Source organism: Chiloscyllium punctatum, chromosome 30 (genome assembly GCF_047496795.1).
Source record: "Chiloscyllium punctatum isolate Juve2018m chromosome 30, sChiPun1.3, whole genome shotgun sequence".
In the NCBI taxonomy this organism is placed as follows: Eukaryota; Metazoa; Chordata; class Chondrichthyes; order Orectolobiformes; family Hemiscylliidae; genus Chiloscyllium; species Chiloscyllium punctatum.
In genome coordinates, this window is record NC_092768.1 from 71,707,608 (window position 1) to 71,728,450 (window position 20,843).

The window sequence follows — 20,843 nt, forward strand, 5'->3', positions numbered from 1 at the left end:
GAATACTTCAACTCCCCCTCCGACTCCGCCAAGGCTTTGCAGGATTGTGACCTCATCCACAGCCAAATTCTAGCCACCTGACGTGTGAAGGAAGAACGCATCATCTTCTGTCTTTGGACCCTCCAAACACACGTTATCAAGGACAATTTTACCAGTTTCCTCATTTCCCCTCCCTCCACCTCATGCCAGATCAAACCCTCCAACTCAGAACCGCCATCTTGAACTGTCCTACCTGTCCTCTTCCTTCCCATCTATCCACTCCACCTTCCACTCAGACCTATCACTTCCACCACCCACCTTCATCTCGCTGTCGCCTTCCAAGCTACCTTCCTCCCAGCACCAGCCCCTCTCATTTTTCTCTCTGGCTCCTTCCGCCCACCCCACATTCCTGATGAAGGTTTTATGCCTGAAACGTCGAATCTCCTGCTCCTCAGATGCTGCCTGACAGACTTTACTTTTCTATAACCACACTTTTTGACTCTGATCTCCATCATCTACGGTCCTTACTTTCACCTGCTGAAGGATTTTTACAGGTTTAGAGAGTGAGCAAAGAAGTGGCAGATGTAGTACAACGTTGAAAAGTGTGGAAAAGCATTTTACCAGGATGAATACAGGCATGGACTATTTTATAAATCGCAAGCACATTCAGAAATCTGAAGTGCAAAAAGACTCGGGCGTTCTCATCCAGGCGTCTTGAAAGGTAAAGTTGCATGTTGTCAGTAGTTAGGAAGGCAAATACAATGATGGCATTTATTTCAAGAAGGCTTCAATATAAAAGCAAGGATGTACTTCTAAGGCTCTACAATGCTTTGGTCATGCTACATTCGGATTATTGTGCGCAGTTTTGAATCCCATATCTCAGGAAGGATGTGCTGGTCTTGGAGCGTTTTCAGACGAGATCCACGAGAATGGTGACAGGAATGAAAAGCTTAACATATGAAGAATATTTGAGGGCTCTGGGTCTGTATTTGATAGAGTTCAGAAAGATGTTAGGAGGTCTAATTGAAACGTACAGAATACTAAATGTCCTGGGTCTGAGTGGACTTTGGGAAGATATATCCAATGATAGGAAAGACTAGTACCGGAAGGGACAGAGTAAAGAGAAGACCTTTACAAACAGAGATAAAGAGAGACCTCCTCAGCCAGAGAGCGGTGAATCTATGGAATTCACTGCCACAGAAGTCTGTCGAGTCCAGATCATTGAGTATATTTAAGAGTGAGACAGATAGGTTCTTGACTGTAAAGGGGATCAAGGGTTACAGGTAGAAAGCGGGAGAATGGGGTTGAGAAGCTTAACAGCCATCATTGAATGGCAAAGCAGGCTCAATTTGCTGAATGGCCAAATTTCTGCTCCAATGTCTTATGGTCGTATGGTTAATATTGGCTCTCCTCATTCCTCATTGTAGTTGTATCCTTGAATTTGATCTTCAAGTGATTTACAAAGAGTAATGTTTCACTACTGATGAATGGGAAATATCATGTACCCTCCCTCCAGTCTCAGCACCGTGTCCCCAACAACATAATCACACTGCAATTGAAATCCAATGGTACTTAATCACAGTTGATTGACATCGATAACATTAACAGCATGACCCTCACCTGCCCTCTCTGATTCTCGAATAACCATCTGAATTGTCTGTCACGTCATATTCTCTGTTAACATATCCATGTCAGTTGTCCGTTATCACTCATGTTATCGGAGGCACATTTTCCTGTCAGATTCTGGACGAGAAAAGTTCTCGCTATATTTTACTGACATTATAATCTCTGATCAGTAGTTACAGACTGTATGTTTCCATTTATAAACGGAGAAACTTGTTTATGTTCTGACAATCCTTTGACGTTACTCCCATATCCAAGGCAGATTGAATGAGTGCACGCATTCAATCTAACATCTCCAATATTCCATCCCTCAGTCACTCCACATATCCCATGCCAAGTTTTAAACGTTCTTTTGAATTTTATTAAAATCAATATTAAATTGAAAAGGGTTAATTGGAGCTATTTGTTCAGTGACTGTGATTAATTTCAATCTCCTTGGATCCTAATTATCCCAGTGGAGCGTTTCCATCAGTGAATGATAAATGGGCTCTTTTCAGCGTGTTATCCCATAGTATGAGTAGAAGCATCACTGACAGCACTAACAGGGATCATCAACTCGAGAGAGAGGGGCAGTAGAGATCATAATCTGAGAACATTAGACTGGAACGTTACAATAATGGTTCAGAATGTGAGGACCTCCGATTTGAATGTTCCAATACTGGATCAGAATCTAAGATCAGTAAACTGGAATGGTACAATAATGGATCAGAATCTGAGATCATTAGACTGGAATGGTTCAACAATCGATCAGAATCTGGGAATATTAGACTGGAATATTACAATAGCAGACAGGAGTTTATTCTGGGGTCTTTACTTTCTTTCTCGGCCTTGGATATCATTAGCATCACGGATCCAGGATATCCTTTGGATTATTCAAGGTGGTTACTATCCCATCCTCGCGTTAGTTGGTGTTCCTGGTAAGTCATTATATTTGTCTACTAAACCGGGTTGAACTGAATTTCTGCTCATGATATATAAAATTTGGAAAGTGCAAGACAATGTTTTCAGTTACAAATAAAAACACCTTTTCTTATATTAATCAGTATCAAACTACTATTTCTCAATTACTCACTGATATGCAAGAAAGAACCAGACTGTTCTCAAACTCCATAATCCATTTTGTCCTTCACAGATTTACATCTCTATCTCGTCCCCACTCACCAATCCTGTCCAATACCACCGTCATGATATCCCAGTCACGTCCTCAGTCTTATTGCAACTTCTGAATAAATCATAATTTGTGACTTTGTTTAATCCGGATGCAACAGTTTCAAGTTCCTTCTAACTATATGTCCGTCACTAAAAAATTGCTCTGGAGGATGTTAAACTTGTTCTCTGTACAAATGGGACGACAGTTTATTGTGTTCAAGACTCATACTCTAGAGCCACAGAATAATAGTCTGTTGATATCTAATGAGGGAAATTAAAAGCAACTCTTTTGATTTGCCATAAAAGCCCATCTGCTTGCCCCAAGTCCTTAAGCGAAGACAATGTGACATTCTTCCCTGCTCAGGTTTCAGTGTGACTTCTGTGATGAACATGTGGGTGTTCTGCACCTTTAACAGAATTAAGAGCCAGCAATAACTACCTGACGGCACCAAGTCTTCTGAAAAATAGATTTAATGTAACATTTGGTTGAACATCTCGATTAGCTTATTTTCTCAAGACATAAACAAATTCAGCCAAATAGTTTAAATTATAACCCAAAATGCCCACCTCCAATCAAGTGTGAATTTAAAACATTGATAATCATAAAAGCCAATGACACAGTCCAATGGTTTGGGGGTACAAGACCGCGGGAAATTGACAGTTGAGAGGAGAATTGCCAAGTTACCAGCAGGCAAAGACTGCCTGAAAATTAGCTCTCCTCTCGGTAACTTTATTGATTAGTAACTGGTAAAAGCAGAATCTCAAAGAAGAAAAGAAGACAGGAATATGGAGAAGAACCGAAAGCTTCTTGGTTTTGAGATAAGAAGTTTTGTTTTGTAAATCTTAATTTGGAGTCTAATCGGACTAGTATAGTCGGGGGTTGGGGTGGGGGGTGGGGGGGAGATAAAATATAGCTTAGAGGAAAAAGCTGTAAATATTCGTTCGTCTATTATTCCCTATTATACTTTAAGAAATAAAGTTGTTAATTTTTACTTCAAATAGTTTGGACTCTAGAATTATCATGGATTACTACAGTGGATAAATCTTTTCCCTGTTGCTGGTTTTATATTAAGCAGGACAATGTATCCTGTGTTGTAACACTACAATCCCACAGGAAAGTGTTTTACTCTGTACTGTCCTGTGGAACAGCTGAACCAAACACTCAGTTCAAGATCGGCATAACATGCTGCCCTGACCAGGGCTGCATACATCCTGTGAGAGAAGAACAGAAGTAAAGATAGCTCCCTTCCTCTGCCTGTTTCCCATATTCCTATAGCTTATTTCTATTCAGGTCGGTGTCATTCCCTATTTTAGGTGTATTCAATCTCATTGAAATTCTCCCCGAGAGTGATGCACATCTCCTACGCATCTCTGGTGTTGGCTTTATTGATGCTGACGTACAGATGTAAGGAACTTATACATTCCATGTCAGTCATAGTCCAGAGAGACGGAATGGCTTTTTGTGGCATAGGAAAGAAATGGCGATGTCTAAGTGAGAGAAAAGGATTTTTGCAATCATCCCCGAGAGTGTTGTAGAGGCAGTATTTGGGGTACTCTAGATAGACTTTCTCTCAAGTTTCACCAGACTAATCCCTGGGATGATGGCACCATGAGCAGAGAGTGAAGCTCAGTGAGAGAATAAGAGATGATTGTGTTGAACCTGAAGGGGGATGGACAGTCACTCATGATGTTCGAAACAGGCACTGATACCATGATAAATTCCATGGGTTTTATTAACTCGGGTTAAATGATTGTCAATAGGTTAAGAGCATCAGAGGACGTTCCCCTCAGCCCATCCCCACTCCATATGTTGATTGAGAGAGACAGAGGGTCAGTCTTTGATTAAATTCTCCCCACATTAGTGTATTTAGTGTGTGGTCCTGCATTAAACTTCATGTTATCCACAATCCCGACAACAGCCACAATACCTAAATTCTAAAACAGTTAACTATTCCCTCCAGCTTCTGATGTCCATGGAGAACATGGGTCTGTGTCTCAGAGATGGAAGATGCCTCTCTGAGACTTGAGACAAAGCATCTGGCTACCTTCCTCACTACCAGAAAAACACGTCAAAGTGTCACGTGTCCCACAGGTAATGGAGCCATGAAGAACATCGTGGATCCGTCTCAGAGTGCATTCTCTGCTCCATTGATTTGTCAGGTTGGAGCATCAGTGACACCCTCCTGTTCCTGTATAAGTGTCTCGAGGGGCTGAATGGCCTCCTCCAGGTCCCATGGAACAGGTTCATGGGTCTGACGTGGCTCTGCCTGTTCCTGTTGAACAACTTGATGTGATAATCAGACCCCTTCTCTTCCTGTGGAACAGGCAGGAGGATTGAATCGGCTATTCCTCTCTTCGTTCAGTAGTTTCGATGGGCTGAATGGCTTCGACATATCCGTTTCTAATGTGCCTGAGGTGCTGAATGAGTTGTTCATTTAACTGTGGAAATGTAGAGTGTCTGGCCTTGCTGTTACATGAATGTTATCGACACTTTAACAGCACAAGCCTGAATGCTGTCTGGGACTTACTGCACATGGACACAGACTAGTCCAGGAGCTGAGGTGCGACACATTGTGCTGACCATTGGGTGATATTCAGTGACCATCCCCGTTTCTGATCTTATGATGAGGAAAGACAGTGATGAACCAGCTGAAATTGTTTGTTTTGAGGCAGCTACCCTGAGGATCTCTTGCAGAGATGTCACAGGACTGAGAAGATTTTCGGTCACCGACCACAAACATCTTCCTTTGTGCTGTAAAAGACCCCAACCAGTGGGGAGAGTACACCTGATTCCCATTAAGCTCAAATAAGATGGACCTGAGGCCATCCTCAGTCAAATGCTACCTTGATATCAAGGCCATTCACTCTTTCCTGAGCCCCTGTGTTCACCTCTTGTTCATATCAATAGATGATGGTGTCTGTGTTGGGAGTGTTTTCCTCTCATACAGGGTAATCAATGCCAGGAATTATCTGGGCTAGATAGTGAGGGAAGTTACATCACTGAAAGTATTCAAAGAGGTGGTACATGAATTTTTGACCTGTCAAAGAGCTAAAGGGTGTGAAGAATTGGACATTAAAGACCAGTTATTGCTAACAGGAGGTCAGCCATGATGGTATACAATGGGTTGATCGTCCGAGTCACCTAATCTTGCTTCTTATGTTCTCATATTCTGTAATTACAAAATAAATAATTGTAATTTTCCTGAACGTTCTGTTATTGAATATTGCAGGAACAGAGAATAAAGTATTTTGTGAGTCATCTCAGGGTGAGGTATGGGGGCTGTATTCATAGTGAATCTGGGTCTCCAACATGACCAACAAATGAAGCACAAGTTGCAGAGCGGAGACACTCTGTAAAGAGACCAGAGGTGTATATTGAAACCAGCCTGGTTTTCCAAATAACATTTTCCAACCCACACCAAACCGTGTGTGACAGTCTTGAGGGATTGAATGATATCCTGTGTTCCGGTGGACCAGGTATTTGGCCTCCATCTGCTAATATCAGGAGCTGTGAGGAGCTGAATAGAACATAGGGACATAGGACTGAGCAGCAGGAGTGGGCTATTAGACACTTTGTCATCGCTCCAGCACTCACAAATTCCATGGGTGATGTGAATGTGGTCGCAGCAGCATTTTTCTCTATATATACCATTTTCCTACATTCACTTGTCTGTCAAATGTCACCAAATATAACTTTGAATAAATGCAAGCATCCAGGCACCACAAACTGCTGGGGAAGGGAATTTCCACTTGAACAGCCCTTTGAACATTTCTCATTTGTGTTTCAACCAACGTTGGAAGTTCACTCCGTCCTTTTCCAGTCCCACTCCTCCACTGGTTACACCAATCTTAAATGGAACCAGTTTTGGGATCTGACCAATGATGTAGGTCTCAGATTAGGTCATTTTCTAGAAAAGTGTGAGACACAGAAAGTTGGACTAATAACAAATGGTAAAATGATAGAGTGCCCCAAACGTTATACTGCCTTTGAAGTCATTCTGCTCACACAAGATCCTGGTAGTGGGATTTCACTCTGGAACAGTTGAATTTGTCTGAATTCATTTTGTTTCAGGCAGTGGAGAGATTCCAGTGAATTCTCACCAGAAATCCTTCACAAATGGTAAAGATAACACAGGGATTTTATGGTCTCACACTTTGCTATCGGATGGAACAACGTAAGAGAGAGAAATCAATAGGCTGCTGCTTCTCAGGCAGGGGACATTTTTCTCCTTCTCTGTGTTGAAACATACAATAATGAACACCAAACTGGACCATGTGTGCTCTTCTGGAAGATTCTCTGGAAAACCCGATTATAGATTATATGCATTTGCATTCATTTCAATCGCAAAAATGTCCCCACTTTATAATTTGATAACATGCTTACAGGTGTCTGTGTAAGTTGTAAATATTGGTAGGTGTCTTCATAGTATGTCTGTTAATATAAATGCATCTTTTTCTTAAAATTTATTCTCTAGCTTTAGTCTTCCTGACAAGAGATAATATGCATCCAGTTGATACACTCTTCAGAAAGTCATGGATGGTTCAATACTATTTCTCAGCTAAGATCAAAACTGATAATCCCCCATAACATAAGGCCGGCATTCTAGGAACGAGTAAAGGTAAACCTCTTTGAAAATCTTCGAAAAGAATTACATCCTTTCATTTTAGTTTCGGGGATCAAAACAGCACACAGTGCATCAAATGTGGTCTCAGCAACGCCCTGTACCGATGCAGTTAAACATTCCTGCCTTAAATCTGATACCTTTTGCCAAAAGCAACATCATTCCGCTTACCTTCCAAATCACTTGCTGCATCTGCAGACTGACTTCATATGATTCATGTCCCAAGAGCATGGAAACCGCCTGAATCACAGAGTTCTGCAATCTCTCTGCATTTACATTGTTTACCATTGTTTTATTCTTCATGATAAAATAGACAACCTACCCTCTGTTATTTCTGCTGAAGGTTTGCTCACTAACCTTCCCTGTCTGTATCACATTGCAGACTCACTACCTTCATTTGATGACACATTAAATGACCATCTTGGTGTACGAGCTAATTGAGCTCCAAGCAATTCCCTCCCCTTCTTTCAGATCTTTGATCCAAATTGTTGATCATTGATGACCCCACAGTGATCTCTGAGGCACTCCATCAATTACAGCTTTGCAGCCTAAAAATAAACATTTGACTCTATTCTCTATTTCTTGTTAGCGACTGATCTTTGCTGGACAGGAGAGTCAATGTTTCCTGCTCCTGGGTAGCCGTTCCGGCGTGTTGAATGGCCTCCTGCTGGGCTGTGTGATGTACTCAACGAGCTGAATTACTTCATTCTATATTGCTGTGCAATTCCTTAGAGAGACAGAATGGTCTCCTCCTGTCTCATTGTATCGAACCTGTCTGATTGAATGGGGTGGTCCCCTACCATGTAATAGCCTCGAGGGTGGATTGAGGGAACAACACACGGGGTAGGGGCAACAGTTGATCATTTGGCGGCACCATTCAGAATGCTCATGGCTGATCCGAGTGTGTCCATCCATCTCCTGTCTGTTCCCAATAAACATTGACTCTCCTTTCCAACAAAGATCAGTCAAGCTCAGACTTATACACTTAATGGCAAGGTCCGAGGGAGTGTAGCTGAACAAAGAAACCTTGTAGGTGTAGGTTCATAGCTCTTGAAAGTGAAGTAGCAGGTAGATAGGATAGTGAAGAACGGGCTTGGTATGCTTTCCTTTATTGGTCAGAGTATTGAGTACATGAGTTGGGAGGTCATGTTGCTGCTGCACAGGACATTGGTTAGGCCACTGTTGGAATATTGCGTGCAATTCTGATCTCGCTCCTATCAGAAAGATGTTGTGAAGCTTGAACGAGTTCAGAAAAGATTTACAAAGATTTTACCAGGGTTAGAGGATTTGAGATACAGGAAGAGGCTGAACAGGCTGGGGCTGTTTTAACTGGAGCATCGGAGGCTGAGGGGTGACTTTATAGAGGTTTCCAAAATTATGAGGGGCATGGATAGTGTAAATAGGCAAAGTCTTTTCCCTGGTGTCGGGGAGTCCAGAACTATAGGGCATAGGTTTAGGATGAGAGGGGAAAGATACAAAAGAGGCCTAAGGGGCAACGTTTTTCACCCAGAGGGTGTACTTGTATGGAATGAGCTGCCAAAGGAAGTGGTGGAGGCTGGTACAATTGCAACATTTGAGAGGCATTTGGGATGTGTATATGAATTTGGGTCCTCTGCTGTTTGTAATTTTTATTAATGACTTAGATGAGGGAGTCGAAGGGTGGGTCAGTAAATTTGCAGATGATACGAAGATAGGTGGAGTTGTGGACAGTGAGGAGGGCTGTTGTCAGCTGCAGAGGGACTTAGATATGATGCAGAGCTGGGCTGAGGAGTGGCAGATGGAGTTCAACCCTGCCAAGTGTGAGGTTGTCCATTTTGGAAGAACAAATAAGAATGTGGAATACAGGGTTAATGGTAGGGTTCTTAGTCAGGCGGAGGAACAGAGGGATCTTGGGGTCTATGTACATAGATCTTTGAAGGTTGCCACTCAGGTGGATAGAGTTTGTAAGAAGGCCTATGGCATATTATCGTTCATTAGCAGAGGGATTGAATTCAAGAGTTGTGAAGTGATGTTGCAGCTGTACAGGACTTTGGTTAGGCCACAGTTGGAGTACTGTGTGCAGTTCTGGTCGCCTCACTTTAGGAAAGATGTGGAAGCTTTGGAGAGGGTGCAGAGAAGATTTACCAGGATGTTGCCTGGAATGGAGAGTAGGTCGTACGAGGATAGGTTGAGAGTTCTCAGCCTTTTCTCGTTGGAACGGCGAAGGATGAGGGGTGACTTGATAGAGGTTTATAAGATGATCAGAGGAATAGATAGAGTAGACAGTCAGAAACTTTTTCCCCGGGTACAACAGAGTGTTACAAGTGGACATAAATTTAAGGTGAAGGGTGGAAGGTATAGGGGAGATGTCAGGGGTGGGTTCTTTACCCAGAGAGTGGTGGGGGCATGGAATGCGCTGCCCGTGGGAGTGGTAGAGGCAGAATCATTGGCGACCTTTAAGCGGCATTTGGATAGGTACATGGATGGGTGCTTAATCGAGGTTAGAAGTTCGGCACAACATCGTGGGCCGAAGGGCCTGTTCTGTGCTGTATTGTTCTATGTTCTAATTGGAAGGGTTTGGAGGTATATGGGCCAGTTGCCGGCAGGGGGACTAGATTGGGTTGAGATATCTGGTCGGCATGGATGGGTTGGACTGAAAGGTCTGTTTCCATGCAGTACATCTCTATGACTCTAGAAACGAGTCTTCACTGCTCCCTGAGGATGAGGATACCACAGGTAGCACATGACTAAAGTGAAAGGTACGTCCTTATTTCTTTGTGGGACCTGTTATTTTAAAACTTTGTTAACTGAACATCAAATCGCCATCTCTTTGTAGATATGAGGGCAGAATAATTAGGAATGAACATAAACCATTCCAGACTCCAAACCTGTCCCACATTCCCACTGAACCTTTCCAATCGAATATGTATCAAACCCTGCCTCTGCTGCTGTCTCAGGAAGAGAATACCTGTTAGCATAGCACCACATGAAAAAAGGAGCAGAATGAGGCCATTCGGCCCATCGAGTCTGATATGCCATTCAATAATTTTTTATATGTTCCTCAACCTCATTCTCCTGCCTTCCCCCAAGAATCCTTGATCCTGTTATAAAACAAAAAAAATTTCCAATTTGTATCTGTGTCTACGTGTGCGTATGTTTGTCCATCTGCTTGTCATCTGTGTATCTGTGCATGTACGTTTGTCTTTCTGTGTATCAGCCTGTGTGTTTCTATCTATGTTTATGTCTATTTGTGTGTGACTCAATATGTCTGTGTGTGTTTCTACGTGCATGTATGCCTATTCCCTTGTATGCATTGTGTTTGTTCGTATATTGGGGTATTACCAATAATTCTTTGTATTTCTGTGTCTGCATCTCTGTGCAGTGAGGTGACTGCATTTGGGGGTGGTGGGTGGGGGGGGTGGTTGGAGTTAAAGGACTGTCGTTTGAAATGCCAGTGTTTTTACAGTGAGAATTGTCTTTCACTGAGCAATGTTCCTTAATCAGTCAGTGGGACATGGATGTTTCAGAAATTTCACGCGAGGCATCCCAGTCCACTTCATCTTGTACTAGCTTCCTCCCCACATGGCGGGTGTGGGGGAGGGGTGAGGGAATGGATATTGGGCACTCCACCACCCGGCTTGGCCATTTCTGTCCTATTCCAGGCTGTTTCTCTTGGAATAGAAGGAAGTGATTGAAGGAGTGAGGGCAGGACTGTTAGTGTTGGTGGAGGTGGATCTGGGAGGAATTGTGAGGCGCCTGGAATGAGGCAGTCGACAGTTTTAAATCCATATAGTATTATTAATGTGGGGGGTATTGCGTAGGTGATAGAGAAAGTGTGGGATGGAAGTTGCTGAATTCAATAGTGAGATCGGTAGTGCCTGAGCCTTATTTGGAGATAGAGCATGAAGATTTTCTGGGGGTAAGTGCTATAACAGACATACAGAGAGGGTGATGGAGCAGAGAGAATTCGGTGACCATTATCCTGACAGAGCAGGGAGGATATTGATGCTTGTCCTATATTGATGGAGATATCTTCAGATCATCTCAGCGTCGAGGTGAGCCTCCCCGAATGTCCTGTCCAAGTTTATTACTAATAATGACACAGACCTGTCCCTCAGATTCCACAGAATCAGTTTATGTAGAACTTACAAATAATAAGGCGCAGCAAATATTGGTGTGTTATATATCGGTTGTAGAAAATCTGAGCATCATATGCTCTGGAACTTAGATATGCAATTATCATGGATACTGCAGTTTTATTGGATGTTCTCAAGCTGCATCTAAACTGTATTTACTAAGTGACTGCTTATGCTGTGCAAAATAAATTCTGTACGTGTATGTGAGGTGGGTTGAAGAGTATGTTGTGAAACAAACTATAGAGCAGTTTATTTTGGGTTTGGTGTTGTGTGATCAGAAGGAAGAATTAATAATCTTGCTTTGAATCAGCTTTGAAGGAATAGAGACGTTAATAAGGTGCATTTTACACGGTGTCTGCATGAATATAGATTGCTTGAACGTTCTGGTTAAACATCATGGTAGCCTGGAGGCTAAAGGGTCAAGTTCGCTCCAGTGAATTGGGAAAGTACAATATAACATACAGTGGGATGCAAGCAATGTTTTTTGGAGTCATAGAGTCAGACAACACGGAGACAGGCCCTTCGGCCCAAACACGTCCATTCCAACCAAAATGTCCATCCACGCTAACCCCATTTCCCTGACATTGCCCTGTATCTTTCTTATCCTTTCCTGTCTATGTATTTGTACAAATGCCTTTTAAATGTTGTGAATATTCCCGCCTCAACCTCTTCCGCGGGCACCTTCCAGAGCAATGTACCATGTGGAACCTTATTGAAGTCTTTACTTGAATCCATAAAGACTACATACACCATCCTGCCCTCCTCAACGTTGCTAGTCACTTAATCAAAGAATTCAAACAAATTTGTGAGCCATGATCTCCCATGCACAAAGCCGTGCTGAGTTTGATGATGGACTTTTCCCAAAACGTTGATTTTCCTGTTCCTTGGATGCTGATTGGCCTGCTGTGCTTTTCTAGCACCACCCTAATCTTGCTCCTAATCACACCCTGTCTTTCCAAATGCATGTATATCTTATCTCTCAGAACCTGTTCAAGTAAGTTACCTACAACAGATTTTACGTTTACTGGTCTATAGTTCCCATGTTTTTCTTTGTAGCACTTCTTGAGTAAAGACACAGCATTCGCTGTCCTCCAGTCCTTCGTGACTTCACCCGTTGGCCAGCGATGATGCAAAAATATCAGCCAGGGCTCCGGCAATTCCTTCTATGTCCTCCTGCAGTGTTCCTGAATATATCTGATCAGGACCAGGACATTTATAGAAATATTGCAAAGTCTTTTTATTTTAGATACAAGCATCAAAGAAAGGGAAAGTGACATAATGATGTTTAACATAACAAATTCGAAAATGTATTAATGATAGGAAATGGCTTCAGAAGAATTTCAGTCATTGTGGAAACCTGAGAATTCTCAGAAATTCACGATCCAGAAACTAGGGCCATGAAACTGATAAGGAAATCAAAAAATAGAACATGAATGCTAACAAACAGGAACAAAAACACTGCATAAATCTACAATCTGTATTTCAAAGGAAACAAAGTGAAAGCAAGGTCAAATATGGAAATTGGCAATTGGGAGAGGAGAGTTTATTGTGAAGAACAAGGAAATGGCCAAGAAAATAATCAATTGCTTTGTATCTGTCTTCAAGGAGGAAGAACCATAAAATCAGCCAGTAATACCAAGTGATCATGTAGCACTTGTGCAACTGAAGACGAAAAATCAATTTATATCAGTAACAAGGTAGTATTTGAAAGTGTAACTGGATTGACCATTGCTCAGCCTGACAAACCTGACGTACTTCATATTAAAATGTCAGACATAAATCAGCAACAGAAGTATTAATTGCACTGTCGATGACTGTGTTTTATTTTCCTGTGTACTCTGCAGAGGCCGGAAGCCATTTCGGATAAATGGAAGTTAGAAAACGTGGTCCAAGCACTATAGATTAATGGAAGGGATCCAAACATCTATAAAGGGAAAAAGGCATAGTTTGGAGAACTGGCGACCAATTAACTTGACATCTGCCGGGAAACTGTTGGAATCTATTATGTAGCATGTGACATTGGATATTTAGAAATTAATAGGATCAATGGAGAGAATCCACATGTATTTCTGGCAGATGTCTACCTCGATGTGCTATTAGTTGTTAGACCCCATCTACCACCCCCTGAAAAAAGGAACAGAAAGTGACTTCGCCACAGGAAATGACATCAACAACCCAAAGAAACCCTTTAAAAGCAAGCAGGAATGTGCAGCATCGCTTCGCTAGACGTCCACTGAAGATGTTACCTTGTAAGGTAAGGAAACGTCGGGAAATAAACCTGCCAGCTCAGCGAGCAAACCTGCATCCATTGTGAACAGTGTTGGTGACCCAATCTGAGAAAGAATATACTGACCACAATAAAACTGCAATGGACGTTCTCCAGATTAATCCCACAGATAGTGAGAATGTCTGATGAGGAAACCCGGCCTATGTTCTCTAGTGTTTCAAAGAATGAGACGTGGGTCACAGAGAAATTTACAAAATTCACAAAACATATGACAAATTGAAAATTAACAGGACGCTTCCCTGGCTGCCCAATCCAAATTCACGGCAAATAATGGCAAGATAAGGGATTGGCCACTTAAGAACGTAATTTTGAGGAAATTCATCACACGGTCAGAACTGCCTAAAACAGGGTCATAGAAACCTGCTGGAAGGGTAAGATTAAGGAAAATCTCCAGATATTCTGCAAGTGTGTTTTAGCAGAAATGTATAACAAGGGAACAGGTACGAGTCATTAATGACTTGCCAAGTTGCATCCAAATCAACTTAGTGTTAGGAGACAGAGGGTAGTGGTTGAAGGCTGTTATTGTGACTAGAAACCGATGTCCAATGGTGTATCACAGGGATCAGTGCAGTGATTCAGAGGTGCTGGTGTTGGACTGGGGTGAACAAACCTAAAAATCACATAACACCAAACAATAGTCCAGCAGGTTTATTCAGAGGCACGAGCTTTAAAAGCACACAACCACCTCATGAAGAAGCAGCGCTTCGATGTTAGTGCCTCCTAATAAACTGGTTGGACTGTAACCTGTTGTTGTGTGATCGTTAACCTTATTATTTGTGGTATTCATAAATGATGCAGCTATGACTATAGACGGGGGTGGTGGGAGTGTGACAACTAAGTTTGTGTTTGATACAAAGATTGGCCGGGTGGTTGGCAGTGAGGAGGAAGGTCTTATGTTACAGGAAGATAGAGATGGAATGGTCAGATGGGCAGAACAATGGCAGATGGAATGTAACCTTAATAAATATGATGTGATACACTTTGGGTGAAGGAACTGGACAGGGAGTACTCAATGAATGGCAGCAGATGAGGAAGCTCAGAGGGTGTTTCTCCACACTTCCCTGAATGTGACTAAATACGTTAATGAACAATTTTGAGAAAGCATAAGGGACCGTAAACATAACCTTTATTCATCAAGGCATAGATTATAAGAGCTATGCGGAACTTTGGTTTGGCCAAGATGGAATACTGTGTGTAGTTCTGGTAACCACATTACGGGAATGATGTGATTGTAGTGCAGGGGGCTCAGAGGAGATTCACCAGGATGCTCCCTGGGATGGAGTATATCAACTATGGAGAGAGGTGGATAAGCTTGGGTTGTTTAGTTTCGAGCAGAGAAGGCTGAGTGGGCCGTGATTCAGAAGGATAGAATTCCGAGGGACATGGACAGGATGGATAGACAGCAGCTGTTCCTTTTAGTCAAAGGGCCAAGAACAATGCAGCACATTTTAAAGTGACGGGTTTGATATTTGGAGGGAATTGAGGTTTGTTTTTTACTCGGGGGTGTTGGGGTCAAGAACGCCCTTCCTGAGAGAGGAGTTGTCATGGTAACTTCGAAATCATTAGAAAATATACTTGAAACGCCATAAGATTCAGGGCTACGGGTCTTGTGTCGGAAAGTGGGGCTAATGTAGACCGGGTTGAATTGTTGATTGGACAAAGTCTGTGCTTCTGTGTTTGTACGGCTGTGGAAGGTCAATCAATGAGTAACTTAAGATAGGAATTGATGGGTTTCTGAAGAGTATATTAACGAAGGTTTTAAGATTGAACTGGTAATATCTTCTGAAAATATGTCAATGGCAAAATTAAGTGGAAAAAGGTGCAGCTTTCTTACAGTCTGGTACCAGAGAATTGAGGACCGGGAAAAGGCAGAACTATGGAGCAAATACTTTAATTAATGTCTTCAAAAAAAAACAAAACAAAAAACAAAACTTCCCAACATTACTAGTGAAGTAGTCTGTTGAGAAAAAGGGAATAGAATGAAATTAGCAACCAAACAGTTTTAGAGGAAGTAGATTAGATTAGATTACTTACAGTGTGGAAACAAGCCCTCAGCCCAACAAGTCCACACCGACCCACCGAAGCAAACCACCCAGACCCATTTCCCTGCATTTACCCCTTCACCTAACACTACGGGCAATTTAGCATGGCCAATTCACCTGACCTGCACATCTTTGGACTGTGGGAGGAAACCGGAGCACCCGGAGGAAACCCACGCAGACACGGGGAGAATGTGCAAACTGCACACAGTCTGTCACCTAAGGCGGGAATTGAACCCGGGTTTCTGGCACTGTGAGTGCAGCAGTGCTAACCACTGTGCCAGCGTGCCGCCCACGAGTATTGGAACTGAAAGTAATGAGCACAGACAAAGTCAACAGAGATCGATCAAATGGGAATCATATTTGTGAAAGTGACGTTTAGCATAATTATGGAGAAGCAATCAAGGCAATATGATTGTATTTTCAGAAAGATTTTTGATACAGCCCCAAGCCTATTATGCAAATTCAAATCCTCTGGGACTGGGACAAATATGGTTTTAGAATGGGACAGCTGGCAGGAAGCAGTGAGTAGGAATAAAACAATATGTTTTTTTGAAAGGATGGCTTGGAGGATATAGCAAGGATCGGGGTTTTAGGCTCCAGCTATTCCCAATGCACATCATATATTTTATTTAGTGGATCAAATTCAATATTTCCAAGTTTGCTGATGGCACTAAACAATATCGGATTGTGAGTGGGTGAGCAGGGTGTCAAAAAACTGCAAGGTGAATGCGACAAGTGGAGTGTCTGGGTAAATACATGGCAGATGGAGAGCAATGAGGGGTGGGGGGTATGGTCTATGGGGGATATGTGATATTGTGACCTTTGATGGTAAAACCAGAACGGGAGCCTATCATTTGAAAAGGGATTGTTTGAAAAATGTTGATCTATAAAGCAACTTAAGCTGCATTTTTGTTTCCTTCTGTGCAGCCCTCCGAGGTCAGTGTAGGGCAGTGAGATCTGAATCCAGAAGTCAGTACTGGGAATGGCATTAGGACGCTGACCAGTGTAAACAGACCCCACAAGTGGGGCGCTGTAATATTGAAAAGGATGTGAATCTCTCTGTGCACCGGTCACTGAAAGCAATTTTGCAGGAGCAGAAAACAGATAGGCAGATAAATCGTGTATTCACCTTCATTTCAGGGGGATTTGAATCCAGGAGTAAGGGTGTTTTACTGCAGGTGAGCAGGGCCTTGGTGAGACCTCATCTCGAACATTGTGCAGTATTGTGTGCAGTTTTGGTCTCCTTACCTAATAAAGGAGAAACCTGACATTGAGGGAGAGCAGTAAAGGATAACCAGACTGATCTCTGGGATGACAGGCTTGTGTGGGAGCAGAGTTTGGGGCGGCTATGTCTGTATTCCATGGGCTTTAGGAAAATGAGTGGAGATCTCAGTGAAATATATACAACTCTGTTAGGACCAGACAGATTGGAAACAGGGGTGACAATTCCCCTGGCTGGGTCTTCAAAACAAGGGGCCACAGTATTAGGTAAAGACAGGCCACTCTGCATTGAGATGAGAATAAATGTCTGCACTCAGAGAATGGTGAACCTGAGGAATTATCTCCCAGATCAGACTGTGGAAACCAAGGCACTGAATATAAAAATGGATTTCTGGAAACTAAAGGGATAGGGAGAGAGCAGGGTATGGTATGAAGATAGAGGATCAGATACCATTAAAGGTTGTTCTCCAATAACGTGGTAGTTGCGTTCCTGTGCATCACTGTGTTGCAGAAAATCATGCCATGTTAATGATGTGGTCTATGGGGAAAGGAGGATAATGGGCGAACTGCAAAATATCAGTAAAAAACAAAAACTGAAGTTAGTCTGACACACACTAGCACAGTCTAATTAAACCTTTAAATCATATATTGTAATGAAATAGTGCTAATAATGACAATGCAGTCACTGGCTACATCCCTGTACCTTTCACCAAACTCTTCACCAGAAAGTACGCAGGACTGACTGACCACGTGATGCCAACATGGAATTCCAGTTCTCCTGAAGATTCTACCCTGGTTTGAAATAAAATTCCTTCTAATTGGAGAGAGCAATTCCCCGTTTCAAGCTCAGGTTCAAAGCTTTCAGAGCGGATTGCATTCCTGTTTTAGCTGAACACTCAGAGGGTGCATTTGGCAGACAGAGGATCCTGAAGCTGGGTTTTGTTGTTCACCTGGTGCCTGGTAAGGATTCGCGTCACAGTGAACGGGTGTTCACTTTATAGAAAAAAGGTGCGCAATTCACGAATTGCATTGCAGTCAAATCACTTTTAATAAACACGCATTATCAGAGAACTGCCTGTATATTGAATCGAGGAGCAAGATTGATCGACTGAAGGTCTACAACAGTTCTTATTTTATATTTCACAATGTTTAAACATATTAGTAGATATGAACACTGTGTCGGGAAAACTGCATTGAGGAGATTTTCTCCATGAACTAGAATGGGGAAAGCTCAATGTGTTGTATGACCTTTCCTGATGATTCTGTGCAGTCTGTGGGAAAGCTCTGTAAATGTTGTCACAAGCTCTCAGATGTTAGGAAGGGGGTATCTGCAGGATCAACAGGACTGTGATTCCCGCTCTCTTTTCTGATATCAAGACTGGTGCCGGGTATTCTGTCTGTTTTTTTTTTCCTTTAACACCACGGAGCAGTGTGATGCAATAGAGTGTCTTGCTTGGCTGTTTCAGGGACCATTGAAGAGTTTATCACATGTCTGTGTGTCTGGAGTCACTTTTAGGCCATACAAGAAAAGCACAGGAGATTCACTTCCTGACAGTACGTTGGGGAAGGAGATCAAAGTTTACAATCAACATTGGATGCAAGGTCACTGTTACAATCACCAGATTCTAGATCTTGATATTTTATTAATTGTTTTTAACTTCCACCAGCTGCCAGAGCATTATCCTGTATTGGATTAGTAATCCAGTGACATTTCCACAACTGCACCATCTCCACATAGGAACCTATCGGAAACCACAAAGAGCGGGATATTTCTGGATTGCTTGTCAGCTCTGTCAAAAAGAACCCCCACCAATTTGATTATCGTGAAGGGACTGGGGTGGGGTGGGGGGGTGTTAAATGGTCAGAATGTAATTATTCAGCTATTAGGGGACCTCACATAGTTGAGTAATTTTCCACATTGCCAGGGGGTTGTCAGAGTTGGAGCTGGAATGAAACAGCTTCCCCAGGGACACGGCTTGTTGTGCAGCACAAGTCTTCAGTCCTATTACAGGAATGATGTCAGGGCCCATTGTCTTAGTCGTATCTACTGTGTTCAGCGGTTTCTTCATATCACATGCAGCGAATCGAATTGATTGAACACTGCCATCCGTGATTCTGTGGATATCATGGCGAGGATGAGGTGGATCATCGATTCAACACCTCTGGCTGAGGATGGTGCAGATACTACATCCTTATCTTTTTCACTAATGTGCACGGCTGTTCTATTATTTAGGATGGGGATATTTCTGGAGTCCTCTCCTCCAGTAAGTTGTTTAATAGTACAACGACATTTATGTCTGGATGTGGCAGGACTGCAGAGCTTAGATCTGATCTGTTGGTCTTGGGATCATTTCGTCCTCTCTATCAGATGTTAGTTCTGCTGTTTTGGAATGAAAGCACTCAAGCGCCGTAACTGTAATGGTTTGTCATCAGCTTTAGGTACACATGGTTCTGACCTTGGCAGGTTCACCCACACTCGTCACTGAACCATCACTCGGTTTGATGGTAATGGTAGACTGATGGAATATCCTGGGGAAAATGTTACAGATTATGTTTGAATACAATCCTGCTTCTGTTGCTGCTGTTGTCTACAGCATCACACGAAAGCCCAGTTTGAGCTGCAATATCTGCAATTCAATTCTACTGTCTGTCCCCCAGTTAACATCGAGACCCATCCACCGATCAGCCGTGTACTCAGTGACATCACCTGGTTTCTGATGCAGTAATATTTCCATTTCCATATTCTCATTCTGCTGATGGTTCTCCTTGGTGCCATGCTTCCAATTTGTTACATTACTCAAACCCTTTAACATATTCATCTGAATCTTTTCCTTGCTCGTCGTGCCATCTGCGTTTGAATTAAATGTGTTTCCCTCTGGTTTTCTCCCTGACCATGAGTAAGAGCTCTGTGGTGTCAGTGATGCCAGCCTTATGCAGTTTCTGAGCGAATGAATGTGTGGACTTCAGTTCCCAGTGTAGGGCGCTCCGTGTTGGACAGGGCGTTTGAGCAGCTTTCAAACACGTCATTGGAACTTGTTCAAAAACAGAAATTGTTGAAGAAACAACGCAGCTCTGGCGGCATCTTTTGTAGTGAATGTAGAATTAATCTTTCGAGTCCAGTGGCCCTCTACAAAGCCCACAGTTTCTTCAGCAATTTTTGTATTTACTTTGTATTTATTTCCAGTATCCATAGTTATTTGTTTCATTGAAACTTTGTGCTGTGCCTATTCGTTTCTGAAGAACCTCAGCAAGTCTGGCAGCATCTGCAGAGACAGAGAGACAGAGTTAGCGTAACAAGTCCAATGTGACTTGTTCTGAACTGAAAAGGGTTGGCTTTTTAATACCTTGCCGGAGATGGGGGATGGGTGACTTGGAAAAGAGGGCGTGGCAAAAGATAAACGGGCTATTTTCAGTGGTGAACGAGAATATGATGCAAAATGGGTTTATATTAAGGTGTGAATGGGGGAAAGGGGTTCTCTCTCGTTGAGTGTAAGATAAAGAAGACACAACCACACAAGGTCATAGGGAGAAAAGAGAGAGAATGTCGACAATGTGGTATTATATAGATCTAGATCTATATGTTTTCATAGTATATATCATCACTGCCTTCACACTATGGAATTCAGGTGCTTGACCTCTTATTACCACGAGTAAAAGTTTCATGCTGCCTTAGTTTTGTAACATAGAGCAAAGCTAACAGTATGAAGTTTGGGCTGTTTTCTACATCTGTCATTTTTAATATTCTGTCAAATTTGCAGTGTTTATCGTTAAACGTTTGATCTTGAAGTTTGTATCAGATGGAGTG